At 29.5% G+C, this 24,000-nt stretch overlaps 1 protein-coding gene across 6 annotated transcripts in view; it reads right to left on the bottom strand.

The window, feature by feature from the left end:
* Positions 1–24,000, bottom strand: part of LOC136825292 (neurotrimin-like) — a 1,287,566-nt gene that overhangs the window by 868,625 nt on the left and 394,941 nt on the right. For 3 of the 6 annotated variants that reach the window (XM_067081392.1, XM_067081393.1, XM_067081396.1), the window contains exon 1: positions 15,915–16,552. The exons of 1 other annotated variant lie outside the window; for it this stretch is intronic. The gene's annotated coding sequence lies outside the window, so the exon portion shown is untranslated. Of the gene's footprint in view, positions 1–15,718; positions 15,888–15,914; positions 16,553–24,000 lie in introns of those variants that run through there. 2 more of the 6 variants (XM_067081395.1, XM_067081390.1) reach the window with 2 other exon arrangements.

The raw sequence follows: 24,000 nt of genomic DNA, 5'->3' as shown, positions 1-24,000 counted from the left end.
ATACTTTTTCAATACACAATTTTTTTCATGTAATGCATTCATAATCGATTTGTTTTTTGATAAATTATACTCAGACCTTGTACATATTTATGTAAGCGATATTCATTTCCTTGTAATACAATGCTTTCCATACATACTTTTTCAATTAACAATTTTTTTCATGTAATGCATTCATAATCGATTTGTTTTTTGATAAATTATACTCAGACCTTGTACATATTTATGTAAGCGATATTCATTTTCTTGTAATACAATACTTTCCATACATACTTTTTCAATAAAAAATTTTTTTCACGTAATGCATTCATAATCGATTTGTTTTTTGATAAATTATACTCAGACCTTGTACATATTTATGCATGCGATATTCATTTTCTTGTAATACAATACTTTCCATACATACTTTTTCAATAAACAATTTTTTTCACGTAATGCATTCATAATCGATTTGTTTTTTGATAAATTATACTCATACCTTGTACATATTCATTTCCTTGTAATACAATACTTTCCATACAAACATTTAAACTTTTACAGTGCTACGTCATTGATAACTAAATTTTCTTGCGTTGCAATATTCTAATTATCATTTGATTCTCCTCCTTTTTATCGGAATTATATTTCATTCAACATTTTCACCGTGCCATTATAATGAGGATACATATTCACCTCTTTTACAGTGATTTAATTTTGTTTTTATTTGCAATGCTTATTTCCATAAGCAAGCTATTTTCATGATGCTATTTACTCTCTTTATTAAATGACCCAGGTAGCTGCAACGCCTGTTATAAACATTTAATCAAAGCTTACAACATCTATAATGAAACAATTATTATAGAAAAATATTTTAGAAGAAAAGAAATATTTCCAGAATAACATTATTTTTATCATTTCTATTAATAGGATTCTATCACTCAGTAGCCTTATTATTCTTATTATTATTCTTATTCTTATTACACTTATTATTCTTTTTCCACTGCGTGCTTTCTTCCGCCTAAATTCAAAGAGTCCGCACGAAAGCGTAACAGGATTCTTTCTATTTTAGAAAGTTTGACTTTCTTTGTTTAGCGCCCGCAGTATATTTTCTTAATCTTTTTACTTTTTTTTGTTAGAGTGGTACTTTCCTTTTTCATAAATTCCTTTTATGGTCGGCAAGCGCAGAATTCTTTCTCTCTTTTAATCGTCCCTTCACTTTTTTTATTTTATTCTTTAATGGTCGTATTGTTTTTTTTTAAATCTTTAATTCATTTAATAGCATTTTATTTTTCCTGTTTTTCTTACGATCATTCTTCGGTACATTTTTTCCACATATGCAAAGATTGTTTTCATTAATACGACGAGAATTTTTTTTAAGATAAATTTCGCTTTATACAATAATTTTTCTTAAGAGTGGAATTTTTTTTATAGATTAACTTCACTTTATACAATAATTTTTCTTAAAGTGAATTTTTTTAAAGTTCAATTTCGCTTCATACAATGATTTTTCTTAAAGTGAATAATTATTAAAGGTTAATTTCGTTTTATGCAATATTGTTTCTTAAAATTAAACTTTTTTAAAGATTAATTTCGCTTTATACAATAATTTGTCTCGATGTTTTTTTTTAATTTAGCTTCATACAATAATTTTTCTTAAAGATAAATCTTTTTTATATATTAATTTTGCTTTGTACAATAATTTTTAGCAAAGTGAAATTAATTCTAAAATTAATTTCGCTTCATACAATAATTTTTCTTAAAGTGAAATTTTTTTTATAGATAAATTTCGCTTTATACAATGATTTTTTTTAGAGTGAAATTTTTCTAGATTAATTTTGCTTCATACTATCATTTTTTTTTCAATTTTATACAATAATTTTTCTTAAAGTGAAATCTTTTTTATACATTAATTTCGCTTCAGACATTCATTTTTCTTACAATGAAACTTTTTCAATTTTAATTTTGATTGATACAAAAAAAATTTTAACGTGAAATCTTTTTCAACGATAAATTTCGCTTTACACAATAATTTTTCTTGAAGTTAAATTTTTTTCAAGATTAATTTTGCTTTATATAACAATTTCTCTTAAAGTAAAAATTTGTAAAGATTAATTTCGCTTTATACAATAATTTTGCTTGGTGAAATTTTTTTAAAGATCAATTTTGCTTTATACAATAATTATTTTTCGCGAAAAATTTTTAAGTTTAATTTTGCTTTATCCAAACATTAATTTCGCTTATACAATAATTTTTCTTAAAGTTAAATCTTTTTTTAAGATTAGTTTCGCTTCATACAATAATTGTTCTTAAAGTGAAATTTTTCTAAAGATTAATTTCACTTCATTCATTTAGTTTTCTTACAATGAAACTTTTTAAAGATTAATTTTGATTTACACAAAAATTTTTCTTAAAGTGAAATCTTTTTCAAAGATAAATTTCGCTTTATACAATCATTTTTCTTAAAGTAAAATTTTTTTCAAGATTAATTTTGCTTTATACAATAATTTCTCTTCAAGCAAAATTTTTTAAAGATTATTTTCGCTTTATACAATCACTTTTCCTGGTAAATTTTTTTAAGATTAATTTTGCTTCATAAAATCATTTTTCTTGCTAACATTTTTTAAAGATTTATTTCCCTTTATACAATAATTTTTCTTGGTGAAATTTCTTTAAGATTAATTTCACTTTATACGATAATTTTTCTAAAAATTAAATTTTTTATGGGTAAATTTCGCTTTATACAATAATTTTTCTTAAGCTAATATTTTTAGTGATTAATTTCGCTTTACACAATAATCTTTTTTAATGTGAAATTTTCTTAAAGATTATTTTCGCTTTACACAATCTTTCTTAAAGTGAATTTCTTTTTTAAAGATAAATTTCGCTTTATACAATAATTTTTCATAATTTGAATTTTTTTAAAAGTTTAATTTCGCATCATACAATTTCCCTTACAGTGAAATTGTATTTTTGTAAACCAACTTCCCTTCATATAATTATATTTTTTTACATAGAAAACCTTTTTATATATTAATTTTGCTTTATACAATCATTTTCTTTCATTCTTAGCACCATCTACGACAAAAGCCCCAACGCAATGGCAATAGACGGTTTACTTTTGAAATAAGTGAACATTACTTTACGACCTGGGGCTAATGGACCCCGTCATGAATTACAGGGCGAGCAAATACTAAGAATAATCAATCGTAACCTACAATGAACACGTTCATTACGCGCATGCAAAGAAAAGGACACGAATGCTTTTAAATGCCGTAATTCTTTTCACTTGCCGAAAGACCCTGTCACACAACAGGGTTTTTTTCTTCTTTTTTTTTATTTTAGAAGGAGAGAGGGGTAGAGGGAGTATGAGAGGGGGCGAGGATGGGGTTAGGAAAGAGGAGTTAAATGCACTGAAGGCCAAGATTATGTTAATCTCTGTGCTATACTAGAGAACAGATCCCGAAACTAAGCATTATATCTAAAACATTCTTTAAATAATATGAAAACAACGACTATTTTTCTTAAAGGGGAGGGGGAGGGGGAAGAGGAGGGAGAGGAGGAAGAGGACCGCAAACATATGTTATCCTCTTTGCTATGCTAAAGAACATGATCTAAATCTACCGTTTCCAGAACATTGTTTAAATAATATCAATACAATGACATTTTTTAAAGGGGGGGAGAGGGATTAGAAGGGGGGAAGGGAGGGAAGGAGGAGTCTAAACGCACTAAAAGCAAAGATTACGTTACTCTCTTTACTATACTAGAGAACAGATCCCAAAACTAAGCATTATATCCAAAACATTCTTTAAATGGTACGAAAACAAGGACTTGGGGGGGGGGAGTATAAACTCACTGAACGCAAACATATGTTATTCTCTCTGCTATTCTAAAGAACATGGTCCAGATCTACTGTTTCCAAAATACGAATGCAAGGATATTTTTGGAAAACGATTTAAACGTGAACGCTCCAATTCCGATATAATTTTTTTAACAGGTAACTGAAACAAATACAAAATATCTCTTTATAATACAATTATCCAAAAGGAACATGTAACTACGGTTATAGAATTTGCTTACCAAAAACACAATATACAACAAAATCATTTCTCAACGAGTACAGTGAACAAATAAGGACATCTGAGATAAATTTTACCCAATGCTAAAGCGCCAATTGACAGAACATTTCAGTAAGACAAACAGTAAACATGGCCAACCTAAACGAGATATTAATCCTTCACAAGAAAATAATTTTAGTGGAATAATGAGCAATATAATAAAAACATAGAGAAAGGTTGGTTTTATCACTTATGAAAAGACCATTTTCACGGTACAAACAATTTCGCGGTCGAACTGTTCTGAATAAACAGTCAGCGTACCAGTAGAGCGGCGTAATTAAAACTGAGCTTATATATATATATATACATATATATATATATATATATATATATATGTGTGTGTGTGTATTTAATATTTATATATATATATATATATATATATATATATATATATATATATATATATATATATATATATATATATATATATATATATATATATATATATATATATATATATATAGTTACACATACATATATATACATTCGTTATATACTGTATATATATATATATATATATATATATATATATATATATATATATATATATATACAAGTTCAACAAATACAATTATTCATTTGAATTATCAACTATAGCTTAAAAGCAATTACTAAGGTCTGGCTCTGGAATTCTCTCCTTCTTCCCTTTACATCTGCGTATAAACTTTCACCATGTTCCCTTCCGCCTTTCCCATTTTTTCTTCATACCTGGATTAAACAAAGGCATTGCAAAGAGAGAGAGAGAGAGAGAGAGAGAGAGAGAGAGAGAGAGAGAAAGGTGATCAACACGTGAACAGAAATAAAAAAAAATTTTGATAAATGACGGACGTCAAAAGATAACGAAAATATAAATATAAATTTTGCTGCATCAAATACACAGTCATTAGCTGTTCAATAAAAACAAAAATTAGGTTCAGTTACCGAGTTTAATTGACTGACATTTCTACAATTTGACGTCGCAATAATCTTTCCAGAACTGTCAAGAGAGCGGGGAATGATTTACAGAGAGTCGCATTAACTAGAGACAATGGTATTATGATTTCTTTCAGAATGTCATCGGAAAGTGAACAGAAGAATAAAATATGATATTAACTTCTCAGTTAAAAACGAGAAAACGTATAAAAAGTCTATTATATAAAAGCATATATATTTCCGGATGAAAATATTATAAATTTCTCATGAAGAATATATATGGTATATATATATATATTATATATATATATATATATATATATATATATATATATATATATATATATACACATACATAATCTACACTAACTCATACTTGTACGGATGAATATTATACTGTCAATCTCTTAGGAAGCTTGTGTATATGATTTGATCTAAGAAATGAATTTTACAAAGGAAACAGAATCAATTATATATATATATATATATATATATATATATATATATATATATATATATATATATATACACACATATATATATACACACATACTTGTACAATGAATATATATCAATCTGTGTGTGTATATTTAATTAAATATTTACATATGAAATAAATCAATTATATATATACATATATACATAACATACAAAAACTCATACTTATACGGATGAATACCACATTATCAATCTCTAAGGAAGCTTGTGTATATGATTTAATTTAACAATGTAATATATTTACAAATAAACAGACTCAATTATATTTTCATCATCTTCGAATTTAGGGGTATGCATAAATTTGATAAAAATTTGGCATTAATAACATGATAAATACTCATACTTATAGGATTAAATCATATTTCTCTCCTAAGGGATGTTCTGTGTAACTAATTTAAAAATTCCAAAATCATCAGCGATGTATAATAATAATAATAATAATAATAATAATAATAATAATAATAATAATAATAATAATAATAATAATTTACAATGTAATAATAATAATACAAATAAAAATAATAAATAATAATAATAATAATAATAATAATAATAATAATAATAATAATAATAATAATAATAATAATAATGGATGGAACAAATTATCAAGTTATGTACTTGTGGTATGATTTAAATTTAAATCAGGAAACAGAGCAATTATTTTTCATCATCTTCGAACTTAGGGTCGATTCCTTGGCACTATTGATAAAACTGGAATTAAATCTACTCTCCCGTGGATGTTCTGAAACCAATGCGAAAAACTCTGCAATCATCAGCGATTTATTTTTAATAATAATAATGCCCATAATAATAACTGAGGAAGATATCCACTTAAGCCATTTTACAATAATAATAATAATAATAATAATAATAATAATAATAATAATAAGCTGTAATAATAATATTAATAATAATAATAATAACTGTGGAATAATAATAACAATAATAATAATAATAATAATAATTTTAATAATAATATATAATATAATATATAATATAATAATAATAATAATAAGACCTTTAAAAAGTAAAGTAAGGAAACCCCTTCTTACCTTCTTCACAGAAAATGGAACAAATACCATGAACATTTCCTGTAGCTATTTATATTGCGGTTAGATCGTCTAAAGGAAAATGTGTCACCTTTTTTCGATAAAAAAAACTGCCAATTAAAAAGACTGGGAGGACGGGGGGGAGGGGGGGGCAGAAAGAGCTCTGGCCAATGGTGATTTAGTATAGCATTTACGGTGCTTTAATATACTGACCTAAAATTGCTGAAGTCTACCCTATGGAAATTTTCCTAAACATGAGAACGTAAGAGTTTCTCCTACATACAACAAATTACAACTTGCGTGTGTGTGTGTGTGTGTGTGTGTGTGTGTGTGACTAGATGTTTTTGTAACGAATTATAAAATAAGATTCACGTCCAGCAACATGTAGTTTTAAAAGACTTTTAAAACTACAGTATGGAAGATGCATTGTTAAAATTCTAACATAAGTAGCTATTTATTAATTTTATTTTTTTTGATAGAAGAAAGGCCTTTGTTCTTTAGAAGAAATTACTATGAAGTTGAATGATTGAAATCATCTGTTAACTTTTCATGTCAATAACACCATTAGAATCCACTAATGTACAAATCAATTTAAAAATTCTTGTTACGTGTCATACCTGATGGTGTATGTAGAATGTATACTCCTTATCCTTAGTGGTGAACATAGACTATATAAACCTCTAAGAATGAGAAGTAACAATGATTTTTAATTTATTTTTACACAGGTGAATTCTACTGGTCTTATTAACATGGAAGGTTAGCTGATGATCTGTCATTCAACTTGTTGGTAAATTCTTCTAATGATCGAAGATTTTTTTTTTCTGTCTGACAGAAATAAATATACATTTCTGTTATAATTTTACCAGTACACCTTCAGTGCTGTAGTTTTAAAGGTCTTTTAATCCTCCATATTGCTGGACATGATTCTTCTTTTATAATTCATTAAAAACACATCGAGACACAATATATATAAATAATATATATATATATATATATATATATATATATATATATATATATATATATATATATATATACTGCACATATAATATATATATTTATATATTTATATACGTATATATATATATATATATATTATATATAAATGTATATACGTATATATATATATATATATATATATATATATATATATATATATATATATATATATATATATATATATATATATATATATATATATAATATATAATATAAATATATATATATATATATATATATATAAATAATATACATAATTACATATATATATATATATTTATATATAAGTATATATATATAATTATATATATATATATATATATATATATATATATATATATATATATATATATATATATATATATACAGCTCCAAGCAGAAAGTAATAGACTCTTGTTTCAAAAAAATAATTAACTTAGACTTCGGATACGGTTTTGCGAGATTAAAAAAAATCAACTTTGAAAACACGTTTTTTAAAGTTAACCCCCCCCCAAAAAAATTCATTTACGACACTGGAATTTGTAACGAAAAACCAAGTTAAGTTAGAAATAAACTTATCAAGGAAAGTTACATATAAACTTCCTCACGAGGGGGAAAGTCAGTATATCACTGGCACCTTCTTATATCTGGCAGTGTCGACAAAGAAAAAAAAAGTATAAATAGTATCACTAGACTACATTTACTGTAACTAATAATTTACTGTAACCATAATAATTCATTGTGACTTATAAGTTACTGTAACTCTTATTCAGAGTAGTGTAACAGATTTTTTTCTGTCTCTCTCTCTCTGATATCGACATCCTCTTGAAAATTAGACGGTGGCAAAAAGTTCTTGACACGTGATACAAATTCGGGAATTTTTTCTTCTTTTTTTTTAAGCTGAAAGGTATCAACTTTTGCATGGATCAACGTAATAAGAGGTTCATGAGTCTTGGCTACCCAAAATTTATTCATTTTTTATATTTATTGCTCTTCACACAAAGTAAGTATGTGGTTTCTCCCATTAATTGGATTTTGTTTTTATTTCGTACTATTTCCACTGTATTTAAATGAAACAACGAGAGATTACTGATTTTCCTTCTTTTCACTGACATTTTTTATTAATTTATACTATCTTAAATAATAACTGGTTGGTTAAATTTTTCCTCACTTGATAATACTTTCAATTTTTCTCTTTTACCGCTGAAATTTGTCAGGCAGTTTTGCAAAAGCACTAAAGGTGAGTCAGTGATTCTCAAAGTGAGTGCCGGGCGACAAAGACAGTGACTAAGAGTGTCGCAAGATTGTCATGAATTTTGTCTTGGCTAGACCATCTCAATGAACACTTATAAAAAAAAAAAGTTTGCACAAGTCTTCATATAATTATTATCAGTGTCTACTCCAATATATTAGCATATATATATATATATATATATATATATATATATATATATATATATATATATATATATATATATATATATATATATATATATATATATATATATATATATATATATATAGTATGAAAATAATTTTATTCATTAAATAAATTAATTCATGCGATATGGTGGGATGGTGAAGAAGGGGTGCCACCGGTAATGCTTACATTAGTTAGGGTGCCATCATTACTAAAAAAAAAAAAAAAAAAGATTGAGAAACACTGGGTTAATGATAAAACTGAAAAACTCTTCTGAATTCTTTCCTCGGTTTTTATCATTTCTCCTTACTTTTATTGCATATTTTACGTGCTGTATTTTATTTCTGATCAAATCGTTTCTACGCCTTTGCTGGCAAATGACAGATTTTACAAACTCAGTAAAAATACACAAAGAAATATTCGTCACACTTTTAATAAAATTCTAAAATGCGAAAGTCTCCGTATTTTAATATTGCAAAAACAAACTTTGAAAAATCACCTTAACGAAAATGTACCTAGTATTTTCAACAGAATATTTTCATCTGCAGCTAAGCTGCTCAGTACCAGAGTTCTCCCTAAGGTTATAATTTCTCTCTTTTGTAATGCTTTTGGTAAGTTTTACAATAACAAAAGCTTATGAAATTCTCTTGCAAATTGTACTGTGAGCAGAGACAGTTTTTCCCCCAACTTTTACCCTGTTTATTGTTTCGTATCCAATACCTTTCCTAGATTAATTAACACAGAAAAAAAATTACAATAAAAGTCTTTTGTAAAGCGATGACAATTTCGAAAAGATATTCACTGACATTTCCTATTGTGTAATAAGCATTCACCACATGCAAAAGAAAACCGAAAATTACATAAAATGAAATATATTACGCTCCAACAGGAAATACATATTGGCATAGATGTTTAATATAAAAATTTTGAATCCAAATTACAAATTCCACAACAAGAATCTACACTAAATAAACTGCAATATAAAGGGTATAAAAAATATTGTAAATAACTAAATAAACTGCAATACAAAGATATAAAAAATATCATAACTAAACAAACTGAAATATAAGGTATAAAAATATTATAACTAAATAAACTGCAATATAAAGATATAAAAATATAATTAACTAAATAAACTGAAATATAAAGATATAAAAAATCTTATATCTAAATAAACTGCAATATAAAGATATTAAAATACTATAACGAAATAATCTGAAATATAAAAGATATAAAAATATTATAAATAAATACTATATTCATCGATCGAAATTACCACAAGACCGCAATAAAATATTGAAATAAACCCGTCTGCAATTCAGCAACAATTATAACAATCGCTCAACCATCCCAGCTTTAATAATGCTTCTTGTAGAACTTCCCAGAGTTGTCATTATTTCATTGTTCCATGAAATCGGTAAATGAAGTACGATGAAATTCAAACGGAATTTCAACTCGAAAGGTTCTGCTATTCTCCACCGGATTATCTGTCAGTCACGTGAACGGAATCGTGAGCATTCTTTGTGTAGGGAAAATATTTTCATGAATGAATTTTTTGGTTGAATTGTTTCCATTGGAAGCACTTCAGATGCAGCAAAGTCTTCAAAAAATCACTTTAAAGTAAAATAATCTCATTAAAAAACTGTAATAATAATAATAATAATAATAATAATAATAATAATAATAATAATAATAATAATAATAGTGGTAACAAATAACAATTATACCATAATAAAATACCATTAATAACAGTTACATAATAATAATAATAATAATAATAATAATAATAATAATAATAATAATAATAATCATTATCATGATAATAACAAATAACAATAATATGAAATATTACAAAATTATATAATAATATAATAATAATAATAATAATAATAATAATAATAATAACAATAATAATAATAATAATAATCATTATCATGATAATAACAAATAACAATATGAAATATTAAAAATATAATAATAATAATAATAATAATAATAATAATAATAATAATAATAATAATTATCATGATAATAACAAATAACAATAATATGAAATATTACAAAATTATATAATAATAATAATAATAATAATAATAATAATAATAATAATAATAATAATAATAATAATAATAATAATAATAATAATAATAATAATAATAACAAAATAAAAATGAGAGAGTGACAAGTATCTCAAAAAAAAAAAAAATTTGAAAATGTATCAAACTGACCAAAATCTATACAGTGGCGAAAACAACATTACATCCCTCGAGCTAAATTCAAACTGACACAATCTGTCAAACGCAATACCATTGAAACGACAGGACATCAAGTCAGATCACAAAGTATAATGCTTCCATTACTATCATTAAACAGTTGTATTTGTATTACAATGCTCTCACACATAAAAAATAATGTTATATATAAAGTCTATACTGAAATAGCAATCTAACAAGTGATTCGGACTAATTACTGTTTTGTCGTTTGCCCAGAAAGTCTCTATTTTTTTGCTCATAAACACTTCGTTAAGTTTTGCATTGGTGGACACGTTTTTAACTATATAAAACTTGTATGCAAAAACTTTCATAAACACAATCTGAAGACGTAGATGGAAGCCACTGAATAATGTCGAGATTATACATGAATCCAATACAAATGTGTGTGTGTATGTATGTATGTGTGTATATATACATATATATACATATATATGTATATATAATTATATATATGTATATCTATATAAATATATACATACATACATATATATGCATTTATGTATTATTACGTTATAATATATATATACATATATATGTATATATATATATATATATATATATATATATATATATATATATATATATATATATAATATATATAAAGTCCATGACCCCACCAACTGACATGTTAACTCCTTAACAAGAGCAATTACAGTAATAATGTTAATAGTAATAATCTCCTGTATCGACTTGGCAGGAAGAACATATGCACTTCAGAGTAACTAGCTTGATGAGAGAGAGAGAGAGAGAGAGAGAGAGAGAGAGAGAGAGAGAGAGAGAGAGAGAGAGAGAGAGAGAGAGAGAGAGAGGAGCTTTTTATGTTGCCAATCATGCAAGTCTATTCCCCTTTTACCCGATTATTGCTGCTATTGCCGTCATTAATGATCTATTTCTATCATGGTTTTTCATTATTATTATTATTATTATTATTATTATTATTATTATTATTATTATTATTATTATTATTCACTTGTTCATGTTGAACGGACGTGTTTTACATATATGAATGTTCCTGTTTATCTTCTCTCTTTCTCACTTCTATATGTGTGTGTGCGCATATCTAGCTATCTATCTATCTATCTATCTATCTATATATATATATATACATATGTCTATACACAAATATATACATACATAAATATATATATACATATATACACATATATAAATGTTCACATACATACATACCTATACAGACAAACACACACACACTAAATTATGATCTCTCTCTCTCTCTCTCTCTCTCTCTCTCTCTCTCTCTCTCTCCAACACTTCTATTACGTGCTGCCTACTTCCCCCTTGACCGCCTCCCTTCTGATTTCCAGCTGCGAAGACATTATCTCCACCCCTTTCCACTCCATATTTTTCTTCTCTCTTTTCTCCTTGCCAAACTCACGCAATACGTACATTAACGAGGAGAGAGAGAGAGAGAGAGAGAGAGAGAGAGAGAGAGAGAGATCAGAAATTAGTATACATACAGATTCAGTACATATAAATTAGTATACATACAGTACACAACAACTAACTATTATATATATATATATATATATATATATATATATATATATATATATATATATATATATATATATATAATTGGGGAGAGAGAGAGAGAGAGAGAGAGAGAGAGAGAGAGAGAGAGAGAGAGAGAGAGAGAGAGAGAGAGAGAGAGAGAGAGCGTTATTTGCAACACAACAAAATGCTAGTAGACATGGGTATGAATTCTTTAAATATTTTAAAGACCAAAGCCTACCCTAACCTAACCTTTAAATAAATACTTGCAACTGTACAAACGTCAAACTGCAAGGCACATAAAATAAAAGAAAATAAAAAAGGGAGCATCCAACAACCACTAAGCCCATATTAACGTAAAATACCGAAGAAATATAGCACTGAACAAAAATGCTCGACTCCGCGAGAATTAGACACTACTCCTGAGAGTGCTTTCTCCTTCAACACCATGCCAATATTCCACAGTAAAGACGGAACAAATAATATGATAAACTGAATGTTATTCGTTCTCAAACTCAATATTTTCATTTCCATCGTGTACGTCTTAGCTATTTTACATTATATTCATAATATAAAATTCTCGATTAGTGAAAAACATATGCCTACTAAAATGCATTAGATTTCGGGTCGTATTTTAACCACTGAATGAAACAGTTACAACCGTTATATTCATATATAAAATCATCGATTAGTGAAAAATATAAGCCTGCTTAAATGCATTAGATTTCGGGACCTATTTTAAACCACTGAATGAAACAGAGGCGTTACATTCATATTTATATATATTCATATATATAATCATCGATTAGTGAAAAATGTACGTCTCCTAAAATGCATTAGATTTTCGGGACCTATTTTAAACCACTGAATGAAACAGAGGCGTTATATTCATATTTATATATATTCATATATAAAATCATCGACCAGTGAAAAATATGAGCCTACTAAAATACATTAGATTTTGGGACCTATTTTAAACCACAGAATGAAACATAATCATCAGATTTATTTAAAATATATATATATATATAAATATATATATATATATATATATATATATATAATATATATATATATATTTATTTATTTATTTATATATATTCATATATATAATCATCGATTACTGAAAAAATATAAGCCTACTAAAATGCATTAGATTTTCGGGACCTATTTTAAACCACTGAACGAAACAGAGGCGTTATATTCATGTTTATATATATTCATATATAAAACCATCGACCAGTGAAAAATATAAGCCTACTTAAATGCATTAGATTTTCGGGACCTATTTTAAACCACTGAACGAAACAAAAGCATTGGAATCATATTTATATAATTCATATATAAAATCATCGACCACTGAAAAAAATAATCCTACTTAAATGCATTAGATTCCCGGGTCGTATTTTCACAACCACTAAACGAAACAGCCACAAGCACAACAACGAAGGGGAAGGAGAAACAACATTCAACAACCAGCCTCATGCACCAGCTCGATCCCACGTGACTCCACGATCCCAAGTTCTCCCTTGTCAAGTGACTCAGGCTACGCACAACTCAATCAGTCTAGCCTCGTACGAGAGAGAGAGAGAGAGAGAGAGAGAGAGAGAGAGAGAGAGAGAGAGAGGGAATATTCACCTTCATTTGCTGATTAGGATAATTGAAGTAGATGGTCGAGTCTAAGACGATGCTAATTTACGTTGTGCCCATTTCCAGTTATTAAAATTTAATACCCAAGGGACTCGAACGGTACTGGCCACTTCTGTGGTACCCTCCAAGTAGTATTTATTCCGTCAAATTAATGAAGAGGAATGAAACTAAATTCAGATGCTAGTTAAACAAATGACGGTTGGAATGCGGCTGTTGAAAAATGCAGTAAATTTTAAAAATGACGTGAATTCTCGCATTCTACTCTGAAGAACTCAAATAAGGATGCGAACTGAAAATGTGGACAGGTATCAAGTCAAACGAAGATCAGAAATCAACACTTACGACAACAGCAAATGAGCAAATTCTACAAATATCTGAATTTATCAGCTCCAACACAGAAAATATTAGCTTCAACACAGAAAATAAACCTAATTCTTTTTACGATTAAGAGAAAATCAAATGAAGATTTGAATCAAGCAATTTATAACGACACCATAATAAAAGCCTTGAACTCATTACAACGGAAAAGAAAAAAATAACCAGGAAAGAATGTGACATACAAATTTAATTCAATCAATAGAAACGAAAGCATGTGACAACGTACGATACCAGAGCGTGAATGCAATCGTGCATATCAAAAAGAAGCCAAGTGAACTTCTGAATTCATCAAGAAGCCAAGAGTTCTTCTGAATGCATCATCTTTTTAAAAGGCAGCACATCAAACAATAACAAAAATGCAAAAGCGGAAATTAAAAAAAAATGTGTTCAAAAGAACGCATGGTTTTATTTTATCTTTTTTCCAAATAAAAAGGTTTGATACAACATGAAATGTTCGTATTGCACGAAAATAAGAAAATGTTTTATAAAAAGGGGTTTGCAGTTGATCTGAATTTAACAGGGCAGAATATACTTAATATTGGGGCAGGATATATTTAATATAGTGAGACAAAATATTTAATGTAGTGACAGAATATATTAAATATTGTGACAGAATGTATTCAACATAGTGACAAAATATATTAAATATAGTGACAGAATATATTCAATACAGTGACATAGACTGAAGAGGTTTTTTCCCGCGTTAATGGAAAATAATCTACAAGAAAAACTAAAAGGCTAAAATTCTTATTCTTTCACTTCAAAACGAAATCAGAGAGTTGACATTGTAACAAAAACGCCCGCCCATAATTATTTACTCAGTCTTACCACGAAACAGTTACAAAGCATAGGACAGATACCGTTCTGCACACAAAAATAAATGTCAGAAGAAGACAAAAATACATCAAAAATTTGTAAAATCCACAAAGCTATCATACATGTGAAAAAATTCCTTACCATGCGTAAAAATCTCAGTGACATATGACTGAACATTGCTAAAAAAAAATAGTTTTGAATGTATAAACTGTGTTGATCACAGTAAGACTATTTTGATGTAAAATATTATAAATATATGTATAACGGAATACTATAAATCAACTATAATTTTTTTATAATTAATATGAATATATGTATATATATTCCACAAACACACCATCATGTATTAGAGGAGGAGAGGGAGGCATGAACGAGTGATGAGACCGGTAAATAAAAGAGATCCCCGATAACTATATAGCCACTCACTCTCCCTTTCTCTCTCTCGCTCTCTCTCTCTCTCTCTGTCCCTCCCGCACACGATGCTATCCCAGCAATGTCTGGGAGCGAACTGAGCGGGGAGCGTGTCTCTACCCGACATAAACTCTCGTAACATCAGCCTCTAACACTGAAAAGACCTCTTGGCGATCACACGACTCCAGACTCTCTCTCTCTCTCTCTCTCTCTCTCTCAAACATACACACAAACACGCACCTGGTTGGGGGACGGGATCGGGGAGGGAGGAGGGGGGAGGTAAGATTGCTATGTGTCTATTGAAGAATCTGAATTCGAGCGAGAAGTATTTAGTAAATTTCTCTCTCTCTCTCTCTCTCTCTCTCTCTCTCTCTCTCTCTCTCTCACATGCACATAGTGGAAGGGGGACGAGTAGGGAGGAAGTATTTAATAAATTATAATTTTATCAGCTACTATAAAAACAGTAAAAAAAAAAAAAAAGCGCCGAAGTTTCTTCGGCGCAATCTACTTTTCTGTACAGCCGCTACATCGTAAAATCAAGGCCACTGAAAACAGATCTATCTTTCGGTGGTCTTGGCATAATGCTGTATGAGCCGCGGCCCATGAAACTTTAACCACGGCCCGGTGTTGGCCTGTCCTATATCGTTACCAGACGCACGATTATGGTTAACTTTAACGTTAAATAAAATAAAAATTACTGAAGCTGGAGGGCTGCAATTTGGTATGTTTGATGACTGGAGAGTGGATAATCCACATACCAATTTGCAGCCCTCTAGCCTCAGTAGTTTTTAAGATCTGACGGCAGACAGAAAAAGTGCGGACGGACAGACAAAGACGGAACAAGTTTTCTTTTACAGAAAATTTAAAGAATGAAAGGTCTGTTGAGTCTTATTTATTATTAAAAGGTACAGGAAACAATATTACTATTATTATTATTATTATTATTATTATTATTATTATTATTATTATTATTATTATTATTATTATTCAGAAGATGAACCCTATTCATAAAGAACAAGCCCACCATTGAGGCCACTGACTTGAAATTCAAGCTTCCAAAAAATATCGTGTTCATCAGAAAGAAGTAAGAAAATGTAATTAGGAATACAAAAAGGAGAGTTCACGCGCTAAAAAGAAAAACTAAATTAAGAAATGAATAAATAAATATATAAAAATGTACGTAAATTATCAAAATGCAAGAAGAATTGTATCAGGGCAATCAATAACAATAAAACAATAAAACACAGCCTTGGGTATATCATGAGGTCTTCCTCTTGTTTCGCACTAAATAAGTATCCGAAAAATTAACTTATTTTCTATACAGTACCTTTATTGGGTTCTCATGTTATCTGCAACTAACTAACACCTGTGTTTACTGACTTGAACAGGATACAGCTTATTTGTTACTGTCATATTTCTGAAAAAAAATCTTATATAGTTGTTACCGTCATATTTCTAAAAAAAAAATTATTTTTTAGTCATATTTCTAAAAAGAAACAAAATTTACCTTATTTACTAGTCACATTTCTAAAAACTAAATAAAAATAATCTTTTTTGTTGCAATCATATTTCTAAAAAATAAAAAAAAATCATCTTTTTATTTGCAATCATGTTTCTAAAAGGAAAATAAATGATCTTATTTGTTACAACCATACTTATAAAAAGAAAAAAATTATCTGATTTGTTACAGTCATATTTCTAAAAAGAAAAAATTATCTTATTTGTTACTGTCATATTTCTAAAAAAACAAAATTATCTGATTTGTTACTGTCATATTTCTCAAAAGAAAAAATTATCTTATTTGTTACTGTCATATTTCTAAAAATGAAATTATTTCATATTTCTAAAAAGATAACAATTATCTGATTTGTTACTCTCATATTTCTAAAAAAGATTATCTTATTTGATACAGTCATATTTCTAAAAAGAAAGAAATTATCTTATTTGTTACTGTCATATTTCTAAAATGAATAAAAAAAATTTATCTTATTTGTTATTGTCATATTTCTAGAAAGAAAAAATGATCTTATTTATTACTGTAATATTTTTAAAAATAAAATTATACATGTTACTGTCATATTTGTAAAGAGAAAAATGATCTTACTTGTTACTTTCATATTTCTAAAATGAATGAAAAAAATTTTATCTTATTTGTTATTGTCATATTTCTAAAAAGAAAAAAATTATCTTATTTATTACTGTAATATTTCTAAAAATAAAATTATACACGTTACTGTCATATTTGTAAAGAAAAAATTATCTTATTTGTTACTGTCATATTTCTGAAATGAATAAAAAAATTTTTTTATCTTATTTGTTATTGTTATATTTCTAAAAAGAAAAAAATTATCTTATTTATTACTCTAATATTTCTAAAAATAAAATTATACACGTTACTGTCATATTTGTAAAGAAAAAAATTATCTTATTTGTTACTGTCATATTTCTGAAATGAATAAAAAAAAATTTTATCTGATTTGTTATTGTTATATTTCTAAAAAGAAAAAAATTATCTTATTTATTACTCTAATATTTCTAAAAATAAAATTATAAACGTTACTGTCATATTTGTAAAGAGAAAAATTATCTTATTTGTTGCTGTCATATCTCTAAAATGAATAAAATATCTTACTTGTACTGTCATAATTCTAAAAAAAAAATCTTATCAGTTACTAAATCAGACACCTTGAAATGCCTTATTTTCTACAAACTCCTATGGCAACTTATTTACAACCAAATGAAGAAGCACATATTTTTCTAAAGCATCAACAGGATCCTCATCTGTCTTGCTAAGGGAATAACATCAACTTTTCCCTATGCTTCACTTAATCAACGTCTAGATAAACACTTAATTTTTCTCGAGTGCTCACAAGTGCTTCTTCCCAACTTGCTACTCACGAATATGCTAGTTTACCAGAGGGTAGCTACTAGATAAACACGCATTTCCCTCCGCATTTCTCCACCCGTATCAGAAAGAAAAAATATATGCATTATACTAATATATATATATATATACACACATATATATATATATATATATATATATATATATATATATATATATATATATATACATATATATATAAAACATATTACATATTATATATATAATATATATATATATATATATATATATATATATATATATATATATATATATATATATATATATATATATATATATATATATATTACTAAAAGGACCTCATTCAAACTGGATGGTATTTAATGGAGTTTTTATTCAAAAAAGTTACAAGCTTTCTTGGACAAACAGTCCACATTATCAAGTATCCGTACAATGAGCAAACGCATAGTCCGGCTGTATTTATATCTGTGTGCTGGGTACTTTTAATCCTATAATCGCCTAGCTCTTCCTGTGTGACCTCCACCCTCTCTTGACCTTGGTCTTTCTCTGATCCCTGGTTCCAGATGTCCGTTTTCCGTGCGTTCTCTTGCGTTTTTTCTTCGTTTCCTTGCTACTGTGGAGTATATGATTTTTCTAGATATGCTGTCTTCAAAGCCGTTTCCGGTGTTCCCTGCCATCGTGTTGTTGGCGCAAGTTATGAAGGCGTTCTCTACAACCAGTCTAGATGTTTTGTTGGTGTTCCTGTACAAAAAACTCATATTTTCCCAGTCTATTCTGTGATCATTTTCCCAACAGTGTTTGGCAACTGCCGACGTCTGATTATAATGCCTTATGTTCTGCAGATGTTGTTTGCTTCGCTCTTTACATGATTTGCCAGTTTCGCCATAGTACCCTTCTTCACAGTCTAGACACGCTGCCATATAAACCCCCTCTAATCTCTTCCCCCCTCTACCGACTTTTTGTTTCTAACTATTTTATTCCTAATGGTGTTTTTGTAGCTGCCTATCAATTTGAAATTATTTAGCTTCCTGTTGATGGGTGCAATAGAGTTGTTGTCCGGAACTGTAATTATTTTCTTTCCTACCAAATGTTCCTTTTCAATCCTTTCCCTCTCCCCAAAATAGTTTTTCCTTGCTTTGATATGTGCCCACTCCCACCAATACTTAGGGTAGCTAATCTCCTAAAACTCTCCCTCAGGTAATCCAACTCTTCGTCTAAAAATTCGGGACTGCAAATCCTATAAGCCCTGATGGCCAACCCTGTCATTAATCCTATTTTTATTTCTTTCCTATGACTGGAGAACCTATGTATGTATGAATTGGTGTGTGTCTTCTTCCTATATACCTTGAATTTTAAATTCTCCCCTACCCTCTTGACCAGGACATCCAAGAAAGGAATTTCTCCTTCCTTCTCTTCTTCTAATGTGAACTTGATGTGTTCATTTAGTTTATTTATGTTTTCTAAAAACTTGTGTAGATCTTCCTTTCTCCCTTGTAAATGATCAAGATGTCATCAACGTATCTTACCCATTTTACGATATTTAAGTTCCCTTTATTTACTTTGCCCACCTCTTCCTTTTCAAACCATTCCATAAAGATATTGGCTAGAATTGGTGAAAGACTTGTACAGGAACACCAACAAAACATCTAGACTGGTTGTAGAGAACGCCTTCATAACTTGCGCCAACAACACGATGGCAGGGAACACCGGAAACGGCTTTGAAGACAGCATATCTAGAAAAATCATATACTCCACAGTAGCAAGGAAACGAAGAAAAAACGCAAGAGAACGCACGGAAAACGGACATCTGGAACCAGGGATCAGAGAAAGACCAAGGTCAAGAGAGGGTTAGTCACACAGGAAGAGCTAGGCGATTATAGGATTAAAAGTTCCCAGCACACAGATATAAATACAGCCGGACTATGCGTTTGCTCATTGTACGGATATTTGATAATGTGGACTGTTTGTCCAAGAAAGCTTGTAAATTTTGAATAAAAACTCCATTAAATACCATCCAGTTTGAATGAGGTCCTTTTAGTAATTCTACTAATGCACAGAACAATTGTGTATGTGATAAAGTTAATTTATATGACCTCGAGATGGATTGGTTCAGGAGTTTTAAAAAGAATGTATGGAGGCAGAGCCATGCTGGAAGTAAGAAATTATGAGAAAGTGAGAAGGAGGATAGCGGTGACAGACAACAAAATCCGGTTCCTTAAGAATTGCATAGCAGACTGTGTGGCACCGAAATCGTTGGACAAGATACAGAGAGAGACACTGATGAACATCCGTTTCCTGGTTTTTAGAAGAGATCATGAAGGAAGACATAGGAAAAAAAAAGATCGAATTGGAAGAACTAAGGATGAATAGCAGAAAAATCAGGAGAGAACTGACGGAGAAATACGGAGGCCCCAGCCTAGACAACGTTTTCAAAGGAATTGCCAGTTATGTAAAGGTATGTGCCCGCCGTAGTTCTCAGCTACACGAGAATAGACTCGTTGCCATTTTCGATAGGTCGGGGTGGGTAAAAAAAGGGAACTTTGATTTAGTCAAGAATATTTCTAAGAGACTCCTAAGTAGGGATGAAGTGCTAGTGTTAGGATATGGCCTTAATTTTTGCATGGGGAACGAAAGTCAAGATTTCATCGAAATGTGTAGAAGCTTAAGGGAACTAGATAAGAACAAAAATGGGGATGAAGCAGCTTTTTGCAGGGGGGCCATGTGGGCGGGGATTAGGTCGAACAGATTCGTGTTTCCGGAGAGGCTACGTAAGGCCCTTGATAGGTTAGGAAAATACAAGGACATAAAGATTTGTAAGGCAGACAAAGGGGGGGCGGTTGTAGTAATGGACGCCGCAGAATACGAGAATAAGTTAGAACAACTGTTAAACGATGAAAACACATATGAGGTTTGCAACAAAAAACCGGACATTAGGGGTACAGTGCAATTTTAACAAAGAAGTAAGGGGAAGCGTTGACAAAAATCCACGACAAAACCAAAAGAAAAGAATTAGAACATAGAGTAAAATCAATGGAAAGTCCAGAGATCCCATATATTTATGGTAGCCCTAAGATCCACAAGGAAGGGTGCCCGCTAAGACCGATCGTGGCATCGACGAGATCACCGCAGAGGAGGCTGGAGAAATTTCTTTCCAACATAATGGGAAAATGGGTAGGCTTAGTATCCGAAGGGCATTTAAAACACAACATGAACCTGATAGACGAATTATCCAAAATTAACGTAAAAGACTGCAAATTTGCAAGTTTGATGTAACTTCCCTGTTCACTAACGTACCAGTAAAGACGACGATGGAAATAATAAAAAGAATATGGAGGAGGGGTCTATACATGCGACATAGATCATGACGTTTTAATAAAAATGCTAACAGCGGCCCTCAGCGTTAATGTTTTCAAGTGGGGCGAAAACCATTATATACAAAAAAAATGGCGTGGCCATGGGTTCAAGTCTTTCACCAATTCTAGCCAATATCTTTATGGAATGGTTTGAAAAGGAAGAGGTGGGCAAAGTAAATAAAGGGAACTTAAATATCGTAAAATGGGTAAGATACGTTGATGACATCTTGATCATTTACAAGGGAGAAAGGGAAGATCTACACAAGTTTTTAGAAAACATAAATAAACTAAATGAACACATCAAGTTCACATTAGAAGAAGAGAAGGAAGGAGAAATTCCTTTCTTGGATGTCCTGGTCAAGAGGGTAGGGAGAATTTAAAATTCAAGGTATATAGGAAGAAGACACACACCAATTCATACATACATAGGTTCTCCAGTCATAGGAAAGAAATAAAAATAGGATTAATGACAGGGTTGGCCATCAGGGCTTATAGGATTTTGCAGTCCCGAATTTTTAGACGAAGAGTTGGATTACCTGAGGGAGAGTTTTAGGAGATTAGGCTACCCTAAGTATTGGTGGGAGTGGGCACATATCAAAGCAAGGAAAAACTATTTTGGGGAGAGGGAAAGGATTGAAAAGGAACATTTGGTAGGAAAGAAAATAATTACAGTTCCCGGACAACAACTCTATTGCACCCATCAACAGGAAGCTAAATAATTTCAAATTGATAGGCAGCTACAAAAACACCATTAGGAATAAAATAGTTAGAAACAAAAAGTCGGTAGAGGGGGAAGAGATTAGAGGGGGTTTATATGGCAGCGTGTCTAGACTGTGAAGAAGGGTACTATGGCGAAACTGGCAAATCATGTAAAGAGCGAAGCAAACAACATCTGCAGAACATAAGGCATTATAATCAGACGTCGGCAGTTGCCAAACACTGTTGGGAAAATGATCACAGAATAGACTGGGAAAATATGAGTTTTTTGTACAGGAACACCAACAAAACATCTAGACTGGTTGTAGAGAACGCCTTCATAACTTGCGCCAACAACACGATGGCAGGGAACACGGAAACGGCTTTGAAGACAGCATATCTAGAAAATCATATACCCACAGTAGCAAGGAAACGAAGAAAAACGCAAGAGAACGCACGGAAAACGGACATCTGGAACCAGGGATCAGAGAAAGACCAAGGTCAAGAGAGGGTGGAGGTCACACAGGAAGAGCTAGGCGATTATAGGATTAAAAGTACCCAGCACACAGATATAAATACAGCCGGACTATGCGTTTGCTCATTGTACGGATGGATATTGATAATGTGGACTGTTTGTCCAAGAAAGCTTGTAATTTTTTGAATAAAAACTCCATTAAATACCATCCAGTTTGAATGAGGTCCTTTTAGTAATTCTACTAATGCACAGAACAATTGTGTATGTGATAAAGTTAATATATATATATATATATATATATATATATATATATATATATATATATATATATATATATATATATATATATATACATATCTTACGACTGCTAAGAAAACCTATGACATAGATTTTTATTTGACAACGTGACAGGCAACCTGACGTCCTAAATTAGGCCCAGACTGGTGCCAATAAGAAAATAAGGACTCAAATCAACCCAAATTTGTCCACTTGTCCCACACGAATCGGTGTGGGGTGTGGGGATAATTCTACCTCATAATACCATCCACATGAGTGCTGACAATACTAGCTCGCTAATAGTATGGTTGAACAACCTTACACAATACTGTGAAAACCACTTTCA

This window comes from Macrobrachium rosenbergii, chromosome 37, assembly GCF_040412425.1.
Source record: "Macrobrachium rosenbergii isolate ZJJX-2024 chromosome 37, ASM4041242v1, whole genome shotgun sequence".
Classification (NCBI taxonomy): Eukaryota; Metazoa; Arthropoda; class Malacostraca; order Decapoda; family Palaemonidae; genus Macrobrachium; species Macrobrachium rosenbergii.
Note: the sequence above shows the minus strand (reverse complement) of the source record. Positions and strands in the feature narration are given on the sequence as shown.